The sequence below is a fragment of the Oncorhynchus nerka genome, linkage group LG19 (genome assembly GCF_034236695.1).
Source record: "Oncorhynchus nerka isolate Pitt River linkage group LG19, Oner_Uvic_2.0, whole genome shotgun sequence".
NCBI lineage: Eukaryota > Metazoa > Chordata > Actinopteri > Salmoniformes > Salmonidae > Oncorhynchus > Oncorhynchus nerka.
Genome location: NC_088414.1, coordinates 38327081 through 38343891, shown reverse-complemented (window position 1 = coordinate 38343891; position 16811 = coordinate 38327081). Strand labels below are relative to the sequence as shown.

The 16811-nt window shown below is 36.6% G+C and overlaps 1 pseudogene; it reads left to right on the top strand.

Moving 5' to 3' along the window:
• The window catches only part of LOC115146959 (dnaJ homolog subfamily C member 3-like), a 33892-nt pseudogene extending 21615 nt beyond the window's left edge, over nucleotides 1–12277 (top strand).
• Nucleotides 12278–16811: the final 4534 nt, after the last annotated feature.

The window sequence follows — 16811 nt, the reverse complement described above, 5'->3', positions numbered from 1 at the left end:
TACTACTACTACCACTACTACTACTACTACTACTACTGCCACTACCACTACTACTACTACTACCACTACTATTACTACGACTACCACCACTGCCACTTCCAATACTACTACTGCCACTACTACTACTACTACCACTACTACTACTACCACTACTACTACTACTACTGCCACTTCCATTACTACTACTGCCACTACCAATACTACTACTACCACTACTACTACTACTACTACTGCCACTACCACTACTACTACTACTACTGCCACTACCACTACTATTACTACGACTACCACCACTGCCACTTCCATTACTACCTCTACTGCCACTACTACTACTACCACTACTACTACTACTACCACTACTACTACTACTACTACTACTACTACTGCCACTACCACTACTATTACTACGACTACCACCACTGCCACTTCCATTACTACTACTGCCACTACTACTACTACTACCACTACTACTACTACTACTGCCACTGCCACTTCCATTACTACTACTGCCACTACTACTACTACTACCACTACTACTACTACTACTACTACTACTACTACTACTACTACTACTGCCACTACCACTACTATTACTACGACTACCACCACTGCCACTTCCATTACTACTACTGCCACTACTACTACTACTACCACTACTACTACTACTACTACTACTACTACTACCACTACTACTACTACCACTACTATTACTACTACTGCCACTACTACTACTACTACTACTACTACTACCACTACTATTACTACTACTACCACTACTACTGCCACTACCACTACTACTACTACTACTGCCACTACTACTACTACTACTACTATTACTACTACTGCCACTACCACTACTACTACTACTACTGCCACTACTACTACTACTACCACTACTAATACTACTACTGCCACTACCACTACTACTACCACTACTACTACTACCACCACTACTACCACTACTACTACCATTACTACTACTGCCACTACTACTACTACTGCCACTACCACTACTACTACTACCACTACTACTACTACCACTACTACTACTACCACTACTGCCACTACCACTACTACTACTACTACTACCACTACTACTACTACCACTACTACTGCCACTACTACTACCACTACTACCACTACTACTACTACCACCACCACCACTATTACTACTACTACTACTAAAACTACCACTACCAACACTACTACTACTACCACCACTACCCCTACTACTACTACCACTACTACTGCCTCTACCACCACTACTACTACTGCCTCTACTACCACCACTACCACCTCTCTTTTTCTCTCTATTTCTCCCCCTCTCCATGTTTTCAGGCCAGACTGCAGATGGGGAATATCTTCCTAAAGATGGGCAACACCCAGAAGGCCCGGGAGAACTTTCAGGCTGTGGTAAGTCTTGATACATAGAAATATAACTACTAGAATGCTACTACTAGAATAATATTATTTTTCTATGTCCTAGATGCCCCTTATCCTTCTGTCAATCAAAATCTCACCGCTGTATATTTTTTCCAATGCTCATACCACCATCACATCCTCTTGCTGTCTCATATTGCCGTTCATTTTGTTTTCTCATTCATTATCCTTTTGTAGTTGCAGTTATGTGATGTGGGCAAAGTAAAGGAAATCTGAAGGGTTATATGAAACTTGATATGAGTTGTGTGCTATTATGTATTTATAGATATGAGGGATCTATTATGTATTTATAGATATGAGGGATCTATTATGTATTTATAGATATGAGGGATCTATTATGTATTTATAGATATGAGGGATCTATTATGTATTTATAGATATGAGGGATCTATTATGTATTTATAGATATGAGGGATCTATTATGTATTTATAGATATGAGGGATCTATTATGTATTTATAGATATGAGGGATCTATTATGTATTTATTTATATGAGGGATCTATTATGTATTTATAGATATGAGGGATCTATTATGTATTTATAGATATGAGGGATCTATTATGTATTTATAGATATGAGGGATCTATTATGTATTTATAGATATGAGGGATCTATTATGTATTTATAGATATGAGGGATCTATTATGTATTTATAGATATGAGGGATCTATTATGTATTTATAGATATGAGGGATCTATTATGTATTTATAGATATGAGGGATCTATTATGTATTTATTTATATGAGGGATCTATTATTTATTTATAGATATGAGGGATCTATTATGTATTTATTTATTTATAGATATGAGGGATCTATTATGTATTTATTTATAGATATGAGGGATCTATTATGTATTTATTTTTATCTATTATGTATTTATTTATGAGGGATCTATTATGTATTTATAGATATGAGGGATCTATTATGTATTTATAGATATGAGGGATCTATTATGTATTTATAGATATGAGGGATCTATTATGTATTTATAGATATGAGGGATCTATTATGTATTTATAGATATGAGGGATCTATTATGTATTTATTTATATGAGGGATCTATTATGTATTTATTTATATGCGGGATCTATTATGTATTTATAGATATGAGGGATCTATTATGTATTTATTTATATGAGGGATCTATTATGTATTTATAGATATGAGGGATCTATTATGTATTTATAGATATGAGGGATATATTATGTATTTATAGATATGAGGGATCTATTATGTATTTATTTATATGAGGGATCTATTATGTATTTATTTATAGATATGAGGGATCTATTATGTATTTATAGATATGAGGGATCTATTATGTATTTATAGATATGAGGGATCTATTATGTATTTATAGATATGAGGGATCTATTATGTATTTATAGATATGAGGGATCTATTATGTATTTATTTATAGATATGAGGGATCTATTATGTATTTATAGATATGAGGGATCTATTATGTATTTATAGATATGAGGGATCTATTATGTATTTATTTATATGAGGGATCTATTATGTATTTATAGATATGAGGGATCTATTATGTATTTATTTATATGAGGGATCTATTATGTATTTATAGATATGAGGGATCTATTATGTATTTATAGATATGAGGGATCTATTATGTATTTATAGATATGAGGGATCTATTATGTATTTATTTATAGATATGATGGATCTATTATGTATTTATTTATAGATATGAGGGATCTATTATGTATTTATTTATAGATATGAGGGATCTATTATGTATTTATTTATAGATATGAGGGATCTATTATGTATTTATAGATATGAGGGATCTATTATGTATTTATTTATAGATATGAGGGATCTATTATGTATTTATTTATAGATATGAGGGATCTATTATGTATTTATTTATATGAGGGATCTATTATGTATTTATAGATATGAAGGATCTATTATGTATTTATAGATATGAGGGATCTATTATGTATTTATTTATAGATATGAGGGATCTATTATGTATTTATAGATATGAGGGATCTATTATGTATTTATAGATATGAGGGATCTATTATGTATTTATAGATATGAGGGATCTATTATGTATTTATTTATAGATATGAGGGATCTATTATGTATTTATTTATAGATATGAGGGATGTATTATGTATTTATTTATAGATATGAGGGATCTATTATGTATTTATTTATATGAGGGATCTATTATGTATTTATAGATATGAGGGATCTATTATGTATTTATTTATAGATATGAGGGATCTATTATGTATTTATTTATAGATATGAGGGATCTATTATGTATTTATTTATAGATATGAGGGATCTATTCTGTATTTATTTATATGAGGGATCTATTATGTATTTATTTATAGATATGAGGGATCTATTATGTATTTATTTATAGATATGAGGGATCTATTATGTATTTATTTATAGATATGAGGGATCTATTATGTATTTATTTATAGATATGAGGGATCTATTATGTATTTATTTATATGAGGGATCTATTATGTATTTATTTATATGAGGGATCTATTATGTATTTATAGATATGTATTTATAGATGGGATCTATTATGTATTTATTTATATGAGGGATCTATTATGTATTTATTTATATGAGGGATCTATTATGTATTTATTTATATGAGGGATCTATTATGTATTTATTTATATGAGGGATCTATTATGTATTTATAGATATGAGGGATCTATTATGTATTTATAGATATGAGGGATCTATTATGTATTTATAGATATGAGGGATCTATTATGTATTTATAGATATGAGGGATCTATTATGTATTTATTTATATGAGGGATCTATTATGTATTTATTTATATGAGGGATCTATTATGTATTTATTTATAGATATGAGGGATCTATTATGTATTTATTTATAGATATGAGGGATCTATTATGTATTTATTTATAGATATGAGGGATCTATTATGTATTTATTTATATGAGGGATCTATTATGTATTTATAGATATGAGGGATCTATTATGTATTTATAGATATGAGGGATCTATTATGTATTTATAGATATGAGGGATCTATTATGTATTTATTTATATGAGGGATCTATTATGTATTTATAGATATGAGGGATCTATTATGTATTTATTTATAGATATGAGGGATCTATTATGTATTTATTTATAAATATGAGGGATCTATTATGTATTTATTTATAGATATGAGGGATCTATTATGTATTTATTTATATGAGGGATCTATTATGTATTTATAGATATGAGGGATCTATTATGTATTTATTTATAGATATGAGGGATCTATTATGTATTTATTTATAGATATGAGGGATCTATTCTGTATTTATTTATATGAGGGATCTATTATGTATTTATTTATAGATATGAGGGATCTATTATGTATTTATTTATAGATATGAGGGATCTATTATGTATTTATTTATAGATATGAGGGATCTATTATGTATTTATTTATAGATATGAGGGATCTATTATGTATTTATTTATATGAGGGATCTATTATGTATTTATTTATATGAGGGATCTATTATGTATTTATAGATATGAGGGATCTATTATGTATTTATTTATATGAGGGATCTATTATGTATTTATTTATATGAGGGATCTATTATGTATTTATTTATATGAGGGATCTATTATGTATTTATAGATATGAGGGATCTATTATGTATTTATTTATATGAGGGATCTATTATGTATTTATAGATATGAGGGATCTATTATGTATTTATAGATATGAGGGATCTATTATGTATTTATAGATATGAGGGATCTATTATGTATTTATTTATATGAGGGATCTATTATGTATTTATTTATATGAGGGATCTATTATGTATTTATTTATATGAGGGATCTATTATGTATTTATTTATATGAGGGATCTATTATGTATTTATTTATAGATATGAGGGATCTATTATGTATTTATTTATAGATATGAGGGATCTATTATGTATTTATTTATATGAGGGATCTATTATGTATTTATTTATAGATATGAGGGATCTATTATGTATTTATTTATAGATATGAGGGATCTATTATGTATTTATTTATAGATATGAGGGATCTATTATGTATTTATTTATAGATATGAGGGATCTATTATGTATTTATTTATATGAGGGATCTATTATGTATTTATTTATATGAGGGATCTATTCTGTATTTATTTATATGAGGGATCTATTATGTATTTATTTATAGATATGAGGGATCTATTATGTATTTATTTATAGATATGAGGGATCTATTATGTATTTATTTATAGATATGAGGGATCTATTATGTATTTATTTATATGAGGGATCTATTATGTATTTATTTATATGAGGGATCTATTATGTATTTATTTATATGAGGGATCTATTATGTATTTATTTATATGAGGGATCTATTATGTATTTATTTATATGAGGGATCTATTATGTATTTATTTATATGAGGGATCTATTATGTATTTATTTATATGAGGGATCTATTATGTATTTATTTATATGAGGGATCTATTATGTATTTATTTATATGAGGGATCTATTATGTATTTATTTATATGAGGGATCTATTATGTATTTATTTATATGAGGGATCTATTATGTATTTATTTATATGAGGGATCTATTATGTATTTATTTATATGAGGGATCTATTATGTATTTATTTATATGAGGGATCTATTATGTATTTATTTATATGAGGGATCTATTATGTATTTATTTATATGAGGGATCTATTATGTATTTATTTATATGAGGGATCTATTATGTATTTATTTATAGATATGAGGGATCTATTATGTATTTATTTATATGAGGGATCTATTATGTATTTATAGATATGAGGGATCTATTATGTATTTATTTATATTTGCTTCAGAAACTTGACCTTTTTTTTTATTTTTCTCCTCCTCAGCTGCAGCGCTCCCCTGACCAGGATGAGGCGCGGCACCAGCTGATGAGGGCCAACGAGCTGGAGGAGCTGCAGAAGAAACAGGACCCATCAATGTGTTGGATCGGGTTTTAGTGGTAGGGACCCACCAGTCGTTGGGCCAGAAGAGACTATTGGGCCTGGTCAGGACCACTATCAATGTGTTGGATCGGGTTTTAGTGGTAGGGGTTAGCTCCGCCACAGTGCCTAGTCGTTGGGCCTGGTGGTGGAGGTACAGGTTAGCGCTGACCTAGGCATTGGGCCTGGTCATGGAGGTAGGGGTTAGCTCTGCCACAGTGCCTAGTCGTTGGGCCTGGTCATGGAGGTAGGGGTTAGCTCTGCCACAGTGCCTAGTCGTTGGGCCTGGTGGTGGAGGCACAGGTTAGACACAGGGCCTCGTCGGAGGATGGAAAGTAAGGCCTATTTTCCTAAACATACCTTCATCATCAAACAGTGCTGTATTATACTTCAACAGTCTTTGTATCAAATTATAAAAAGGTCAAATTCACACCACTGACCCTACCTTCCTTTTTCCAAAAGCTGTCCCCCTGGGACCCTGAGTCTCTGGAGCTCCGGGCTGAATGCTACATCCACCTGGGAAACACCAGGAAGGCCATCCAGGACCTGACTCCCACCGCCTGGCTGAGGAATGACAACCGTGCTGCCTTCCTTAAGCTCAGTACCCTGCACTATAGCCTGGGGGAGAACAAGGAGTCAATAGGGTACGCTCACTAGGAATTAGTAATAGGGAAGAGTGAATAAACAAACAACCACCCACATTTATCAAGAAAAGACATATAAATTAAGAGGTTTTGGGACACTTGAAGTTTGACAGTTGGTAAAGAATGCACACTGTCTTTTGAAAACGGTGCATTTGTGCATTAGACTTTTTCCACGTTTTGTTACGTTACAGCCTTATTCTAAAATGTATTAAATGTTTTTTTCCCCTTATCAATTTGGGGCGGCAGGTAGCTTAGTGGTTAGAGCGTTGGGCCAGTAACCGAAAGGTTGCTGGATCGAATCCCCGAGCTGACAAGATAAAAATCTGTCGTTCTGCTCCTGAACAAGGCAGTTAACTCACTGTTCGGCCAGTAGGCCGTCGTTGTAAATAAGAATTTGTTCTTAACTGACTTGCCCAGTTAGATAAAGGTTCAATTTAAAACATTTAAATCAATCTACACCCATAATGACAAAGGAAAAACAGGTTTTTAGAAATGTTTGCAAATGTATTTTTTTTAACTGAAATTTGACATTTACCCTTAATCAATCAATCAAATGTATTTATAAAGCACTTTTTACATCAGCCGATGTCACAAAGTGCTGTACAGAAACCCAGCCTAAACCCCCAACCAGCAAGCAATGCAGATGTAGAAGCACCATGGCTAGGAAAAACTCCCTAGAAAGGCCAGAACCTAATCAAGAAACCTAGAGAGGATCCAGGATCTGAAGGGTGGCCAGTCCTCTTCTGGCTGTGCCGGGTGGAGATTATAACAGAACATGGCCAAGATGTTCAAACATTCATAGATTACCAGCAGGGTTAAATAATAATAATCAGGTCATATTCCAAAACAAAATTTGCCGTTTCCAGCTACAATATTCATTTACAACATTAACAATGTCTACACTGTATTTCCGATCAATTTTATGTTATTTTAATGGACAAAAAATGTGCTTTTCTTTAAAAAACAAGGACATTTCGAAGTGACCCCAAACTTTTGAACACTAGTGTACATTGTGTAAATCTCTTTCCTCTCCTTCTGCAGTCACGTCCGCGAGTGTCTGAAGCTGAACCAGGATGACAAGAAGTGTTTGTCCCACTTCAAACAGGTGAAGAAGCTCATCAAGCAGCTGGACTCTGCCGAGGAGCATATCAAGGAGGAGAGGTCCGTACTACTGCATCTAGTATGGACATTTCAGTTGTCTTTTGGTTGCCTGAAGACTATGATCACTTGCCCGAAAATGTTGTGTCAAGTTGTTTAGATGTCCTTTGGGTGGTGGACCATTCTTGATACACACGGGAAACTGTTGAGCGTGAAAAACCCAGCAGCCTTGCAGTTCTTGACAAACTCTAACCGGTACACTGGTCTTTTGTCTTGCCCATTTACCCTCTGAATGGCACACATACACAATCCATGTCTCAATTCTCTCAAGGCTTAGAAATCTTTATTTAACCTGTCTCCTCCCCTTCATCTACACTGATAGAAGTGGATTTGACAAGTGACATCAATAAGGGATCATAGCTTTCACCTGGTCAGTCTGTCATGGAAAGTTCTTAATGTTTTGTACATTCAATGTACAACACACGCTATGCCTTTCACCTACACATAGGGGAGGAATAGGAAAGATCAAAACTGGAGTTCTTTTTATCTGAGGAAACTCATCCCCGACTGTCATAAATGCCATACATTGTTTGTCTTTCATTTGAAGAATGGGGAAGAACCAGAAAGATCAGTTTAACAATGTTTATGTCTCTGTTTCCAGTATGAAGAAAGTTAGAGGTAGTTTCACGAGCCAATGCTAGATACCCATAGACTTCCAGTAATTGTGCTAATGCTAGTTTAGCATTGGCTCGCAAAAATATGTCCCAACTTTCTTCATACTGGACACAGAGGCATAAAAATGGTGCCTATCAGTTCATCTGCCTCTGGGTAAGTAGATAAAGGGCCTTATGGCCAAAATCCCGAAGTATCCCTTTAAGGCTAATGGAATTCTTTGCAGTTTGGTTGTTTTCACTAGTAAAGAATTTTTGGGTTTTGTTATTTTTTACACCTACGCAACGGGGCAACGTCAGAGCAGGCTCAAATTCCATGACTGCTCAGTTCACTTGCCCCAGGCGATAGGGCCACCCTAAATGTGGACTTGTGTGTCAGTCTCTATGTGAGTTTTATATTTCAGTCCTTCTTTGTTCCTTTGACAGTTTTATATTTTAGGTTTCTTCTCAGGTTCCTTTGACAGTTTTATCACTAAACTTATTCTATTTGTATCCACTTTGATTGATTTTAGTTATGACTATTGTTTAATTCTTCTTGCCCTAAAATGAAAATGTATTATTGAATATTTTGTTCTCAGGTATCAAATGGCCATATCCAACTATGAGTCCGTGATGAAGACAGAACCTAATGTCCCTTACTACACCAATAAGGCAAAAGAGAGGATCTGCTTCTGCCTGGTCAAAGTGGGTCCCATCACATAGAAACAGATGAATTGTGCCATTGCCATAGCCTCAGCCATAGTCATTTGATAGAAATAGCTTGGCCTGTTCTAAATTCAGAAATTAATTGGTAGTGTGATCAAATTCTCAGAACTACTTTCACAGCTACTGATTTCGAAAAACGTTTTTAAAAGTATATTACTTAATGATTAAGTAATTACAAATGGACTGGGAACCACTAATAATTAAGCAATAAGACCCGAGATGGTGTGGTATACAGTATGGCCAATATACCACGACTAAGGGCTGTTCTTATGCACGACACAACACGGAGTCCTTAGCCGTCACAAACCCCCAAGGTGCCTTATTGCTGTTATAAACTGGTGATCAACGTAATTAGAGCAGTAAAAATACATGTCTGATATACCACGTCTGTCAGCCAATCAGCATTCAGGGCTCGAACCACCCAGTTATAATGCTTTATATACGTACGTTGCTCCATTATTCTCCACCAGGAAAAGATGGCTGCTAAGGCAATAGACATCTGCTCTGAAGCCCACCAGAGAGATCCACGCAACATCAACATCCTTCGAGACAGAGCTGAGGCCTTCATCCTCAACCGGGACTACGGTGAAGGTACTTTCACTATGCTATCACTGTAGCATAGGGAACGATGACATGGAATGAAAGCACTGTTGCATTGTTTTTAACTCCCTCAAGTACTCTGGCTTTATTTACTTGTGGGCTTGATGTAGCTCAGGGACTCCCACACTTGTCATGTAACCCCGTGTTTATAGCCAGGAGCCTGAACTGACACTTGCACTTGACTTTTTTTCCACCCTGACTAGCTCGGACTTTGCTGATCGCTACTTTATTGAGGAAACATGTACTTACTCTGACTGTGATACAGTATGTGGTTGTCTCTCCTGATGAATGGTGAGACAACCACATAGATTAATTGAACTGTAAGTTGCTCTGGATAAAAGCATCTGCTAAATGACTAAAAATGTAAATGTAAGTCCTAATTACTGCACAGCCAAATTCTCTGCCTTTTTTTCTGTACCCCTCCTTAGCGGTGGAAGACTACGAGGAAGCGATGGAGTTTGACATGGAGAACAATGAGATCAGGGATGGTTTAAAGCGAGCCCAGGAACTGCTCAAGTTCACCCCAAAGAAAGACTATTATAAGATCCTAGGTGTCGAAAGGTATGTCCGACCTAGAGAATGGAACCTTGTTCAAATACTTCTTCAAAACATAATTCCTATCTATATGTGATCTGTCTCTATGTGATCTGCCTCTATGTGATCTGTCTGTATGTGATCTGTCTGTATGTGATCTGTCTCTATGTGATCTGTCTCTATGTGATCTGTCTCTATGTGATCTGTCTCTGTGTGATCTGTCTCTATGTGATCTGTCTCTATGTGATCTGTCTCTATGTGATCTGTCTCTGTGTGATCTGTCTCTATGTGATCTGTCTCTATGTGATCTGTCTCTCTGTGATCTGTCTCTATGTGATCTGTCTGTATGTGATCTGTCTCTATGTGATCTGCCTCTATGTGATCTGTCTGTATGTGATCTGTCTATATGTGATCTGTCTCTATGTGATCTGCCTCTATGTGATCTGTCTCTATGTGATCTGCCTCTATGTGATCTGTCTGTATGTGATCTGTCTCTATGTGATCTGTCTGTATGTGATCTGTCTCTGTGTGATCTGTCTCTATGTGATCTGTCTCTATGTGATCTGCCTGTATGTGATCTGTCTCTATGTGATCTGTCTCTATGTGATCTGTCTCTATGTGATCTGTCTCTGTGTGATCTGTCTCTATGTGATCTGCCTCTATGTGATCTGTCTGTATGTGATCTGTCTCTATGTGATCTGTCTCTATGTGATCTGTCTCTATGTGATCTGCCTCTATGTGATCTGTCTGTATGTGATCTGTCTCTATGTGATCTGTCTCTATGTGATCTGTCTATATGTGATCTGTCTCTATGTGATCTGTCTCTGTGATCTGTCTCTATGTGATCTGTCTCTATGTGATCTACAAGCGATTGGACAAGGGAAAAGTTCATTCTTTTGAAATTGATTTCTATGCTATTCTTTTCACCAACCTCCTGTGATCACATCGGGGAAATTGGAATGCATTTACTCCTTGTAATCAAACAAGCTTTGACCTTTATGCTATTTTTCTCCAGGAGTGCCAACAAAGAGGAAATAATCCATGCATACAGACAGCAGGCCAAAAAGTGGCATCCTGACAAGTACAGAGTGGATTGGGAGAAGAGGAAGGCAGGGAAAAGGTTCATTGACATCACCTCTGCAAAAAAGGTGCTCACCGACCCAGGTACTGTAATGTATATGCACCTGATAATGTTGATCAAGCCTAGTATGATTGTATTTAGGAAGCTGTGACCTGTTTGGAGTATGAGGACATCCTGTCACAAGTTTTCAGCAATCAAAATGTGTTGAAAGCCGGAAACAGGAGAAACTTGTTGTTTATTCGCGTGTCTCTCCATTCCCCTGTAGAAATGCGTAAGAAGTTTGACTCGGAAGTTTGATCCCTGGACCCAGTGAGCCTGCAGGGTGGAGGAGGGGGTCAGGGTGGAGGAGGGGGTCAGGGAGGAGGAGGGGGTCAGGGTGGAGGAGGGGGTCAGGGTGGCCAGGGACGGCCCTTCCACTTTAACCTGTTTGAGTCCGGCGGCAACTACCAGTTCATGTTCCACCACTAGTACTACATAATACAATGCAAAATATATATATTAAAAAAGTCTGTCTCTTCACAGTAACCGTCATGCCGTAAGGTGTTCTTTTATCTGGGTTTTTAAAATATTTTGTTATTGCTATCTTGAGTTACCTGGGTTTGCAGAGTTCCATGTAGTCATCATTGCTCTATGTGCATTTCCCAGCCTCTCTTCAGGACCTGGGGACTGTGAAGAGGCCTCTGATTGCATGTCTTCTGTTGTACTGAGTGTCCGACCTGTGTACCAACTGCTTGAACAGACAGTTTGGTACATTTTAACGCATCAACACCTCAACACAAAGACCAATAGTTGCGATAAAGTCAATCTCTCCTCAACTTTGAGCCTGGAGAGACTGACATGCGTACCACTGTCATTTGCCCTCTGTGTACATTGAAGTGCAATACGTACCGCTCTGTTCTGGACCAACTGGAATTTTTCACCCGAGTGGTCAGAGACATAAAGTCCTGTATAGGTGTGCTGTTCAGTCCTCCCATCTAGACCCAGGCTGTTCATGCTGTCATTACATTCCTCAAACGACCCATGTTGTTGTTCTTTAGGATGTTGGTCTGCTACTTTTGCTTTGTGGTTGTGCCATTTTCTTCCGCCTCATTCTTCCTCCAAGGGCTTGTTTTGGTAGCAGCAAAGCATGTTTTGGTTTTTGCTCTGCTAGAAAAGACCGGGCGCTGGACTGTTTCTCCATTTATTTAATAACTCTAAGCCAAGCTCAAGTCGCATAAAAGCAGATTCAGAATGACACCCAAGCTATTCAAACAGATTATAATCAGAGATGCTTTCAGAATGTTTCATACGAGATGTTTGTTCTCTTCACCACACAAACAATATTAAGTGTCTGTTCTGTTTGTTATATTTCTATCTGCAAAGTTTTCAACGTTCTCCACTGAATATACCCTTGAATCTACTTAATTGACACAACAGGTTTTGTGAAATATTTAGTGACTTAATCCTTCCTGGTTGTGTATCCAATCACCATAGAGAATGATAGATGCCTCTAGTTGCCAAAAGGCAGTTTTAGCATTGGCAGTGCCATTTGAGGACTTAGACCATTTTAATGTAGTCAAATAAATGGGTGGGACTTTCAACTTCGTTGGCTGAACCCTTCCGATGACCTGGTTGGAGTGGAATCTAATCAAATGTTATTGGTCACATTCACATGGTTATCAGATGTTAATGTGAGTGTAGGGAAATGCTTGTGCTTCTAGTTCCAACAGAGCAGTAATATCTAACAAGTAATCTAACAATTCCCCAACAACTACCTAATACACACAAATCTAACAAGTAATCTAACAATTCCCCAACAACTACCTAATACACACAAATCTAACAACTAGTAATCTAACAATTCCCCAACAACTACCTAATACACACAAATCTAACAAGTAATCTAACAATTCCCCAACAACTACCTAATACACACAAATCCAACATGTAATCTAACAATTCCCCAACAACTACCTAATACACACAAATCCAACAATGTAATCTAACAATTAACCCCAACAACTACCTAATACTGTCATGTTAAATCTAACAAGTAATCTAACAATCTTTCTCTGATTAAGTCTCTATTTCGTTCCTGTTTCCCCAACAACTACCTAATACTTTGTTTACACAAATCTAACAAGTAATCTAACAATTCCCCAACAACTACCTAATACACACAAATCTAACAAGTAATCTAACAATTCCCCAACAACTACCTAATACACAAAAATCTAACAATTCTCTACTACAACAACTACCTAATACACACAAATCTAACAATTCCTCAGCAACTACCTAATACACACAAATCTAACAAGTAATCTCTAACAATTCCCCAACAACTACCTAATACAGACAAATCTAACAGGAATTGTTCCCCAACAACTACCTAATACACACAAATCTAACAATTCCCCAACAACTACCTAATACACACAAATCTAACAATTCCCCAACAACTACCTAATACACACAAATCTAACAAGTAATCTAACAATTGACCCCAACAACTACCTAATACACACAAATCTAACAAGTAATCTAACAACCGTCTCTGTCTCTATTGCGGTTCCGCTGGTCATTTTGTCATTTCATGTCCCAGAGCTCAACAACTACCTAATACACACAAATCTAACAAGTAATCTAACAGCCTTCCCCAACAACTACCTAATACACACAAATCCAACATGTAATCTAACTGGAACGTCTCTTGTCATGTGAAATGTTTAATGTCTGCTATCCCTCCTGTTTCCCAACAACTACCTAACGTCTCTAGACAGTTCATTGTCGAGGTTGACGCGTCAGAGGTGGGCGTGGGAGCCATTCTGTCCCAGCGCTCCGATTCTATCGCCTGTCGCCGTCGGAACGTAACTATGATGTGGTAAACCGCTGAACTGCTCGCCATCCGCTTAGCCATCGCTCCTTTTGTCGTTTGGACACAAATCTAACAAGTAATCTAACAATTCCCCAACAACTACCTAATACACACAAATCTAACAAGTAATCTAACAATTCCCCAACAACTACCTAATACACACAAATCTAACAAGTAATCTAACAATTCCCCAACAACTACCTAATACACACAAATCTAACAAGTAATCTAACAATTCCCCAACAACTACCTAATACACCCGTGTCTCATTTAAAAACAAATCCAACATGTAATCTAACAGTGGGGGTACTGTCATGTTATGTCTTGTCCCTGTGCTTTCTCTTCTCTTCGTTTCCCCCCCAACAACTACCTAATACACACTAAAATCCAACACCTGTCTCCTCTTTTGTAATCTAACAATTGCCCCAACAACTACCTAATACACACAAATCTAACAAGTAATCTAACATTTATGTTTTCCCCAACAACTACCTAATACACACAAATCTAACAAGTAATCTAACAATTCCCCAACAACTACCTAATACACACAAATCTAACAAGTAATCTAACAATTCCCCAACAACTACCTAATACACACAAATCCAACATGTAATCTAACAATTCCCCAACAACTACCTAATACAAAAAATCTAAAGGGGTGAATGAGAATATTTACATATATTTGACCTTTATTTAACTAGGCAAGTCAGTTAAGAACAAATTCTTATTTTCAATGACGGCCTAGAAACAGTGGGTTAACTGCCTGTTCAGGGGCAGAACGACAGATGTGTATCTTGTCAGCTCGGGGATTCAATCTTGCAACCTTTCGGTTACGAGTCCAACGCTCTAAACACTAGGCTACCCTACGCTGCCACTAGGCTACGCTGCCGCCCCAACCCATATGGATGAGCGAAGTCCGAGCAGCATAGGCAAGGTGCAGTAGAAGGTATAAAACAGTATATACATGTGAGATGAGTAATGTAAGATATGTAAACATCACGAAAGTGGCACTGTTTAAAGTGACTAGTGATCCATCTTTTAAAGTGTCCTGTGAGTCATGTTCAACCGGGTCATCAGGAGGGATCAGCCAATCACGAAGGGATTTTCTTTTAGTTTGCTCAATGGCTCAGCCCATGCTCTCAAAGACGCTATAATGGCACAGGTACAAAGACGAGACCTCTCTCTCTCTCTATGCCAATCACACGACTCCTTCCTAGTTGTGTACCCAATCAAAGGGGTGAGGGTGAAGCTTGTCTGTCTTCTTCCTGAAAGAGCCTGCGTTGTTGCGTTCTCCTTCTTTTTTCATTGATTTCAAAGCATGTCTTTTTTTTTGGTCTTTTATTTTTCAATTTGCTTTCTTTTTAATAACCTCCATATGTTGTCCACTCGTCTTGATGTTATTGAAAATGTATAAGAAAAATGGAGAGCCGCACCCTTGAGAGAGCTCGGATGCAATAATTTATTGCATACGTATTCCCCAGTTCAAAGAAAGTGAAGGGACTCTCTGCTGCAACAATGAACAAACAATTGATTCATTTTAATGTATCAAACAAATTATGGAGTACAAAAAATGGATGGATGGCTGAATGCTCAGTTACGAAAAGCCAAGTGACATTGACTCCTGAGGTGCTGACCTGTTGCGACCTCCATAACCACTGTGGTTATTATTTGATCCTACTGGTCATCCATTCACTTTTGAAAATTTTGAAGACCGATCTGACAAAATGGCCATGTACTCTTGTAATCTCCACCCGGCATAGCCAGAAGAGGACTGGCCACACCTCAGAGCCTGGTTCCTCTCTAGGTTTCTAATCTCCACCCGGCACAGCCAGAAGAGGACTGGCCACACCTCAGAGCCTGGTTCCTCTCTAGGTTTCTAATCTCCACCCGGCACAGCCAGAAGAGGACTGGCCACACCTCAGAGCCTGGTTCCTCTCTAGGTTTCTAATTTCCACCCGGCACAGCCAGAAGAGGACTGGCCACACCTCAGAGCCTGGTTCCTCTCTAGGTTTCTAATTTCCACCCGGCACAGCCAGAAGAGGACTGGCCACACCTCAGAGCCTGGTTCCTCTCTAGGTTTCTAATTTCCACCCGGCACAGCCAGAAGAGGACTGGCCACACCTCAGAGCCTGGTTCCTCTCT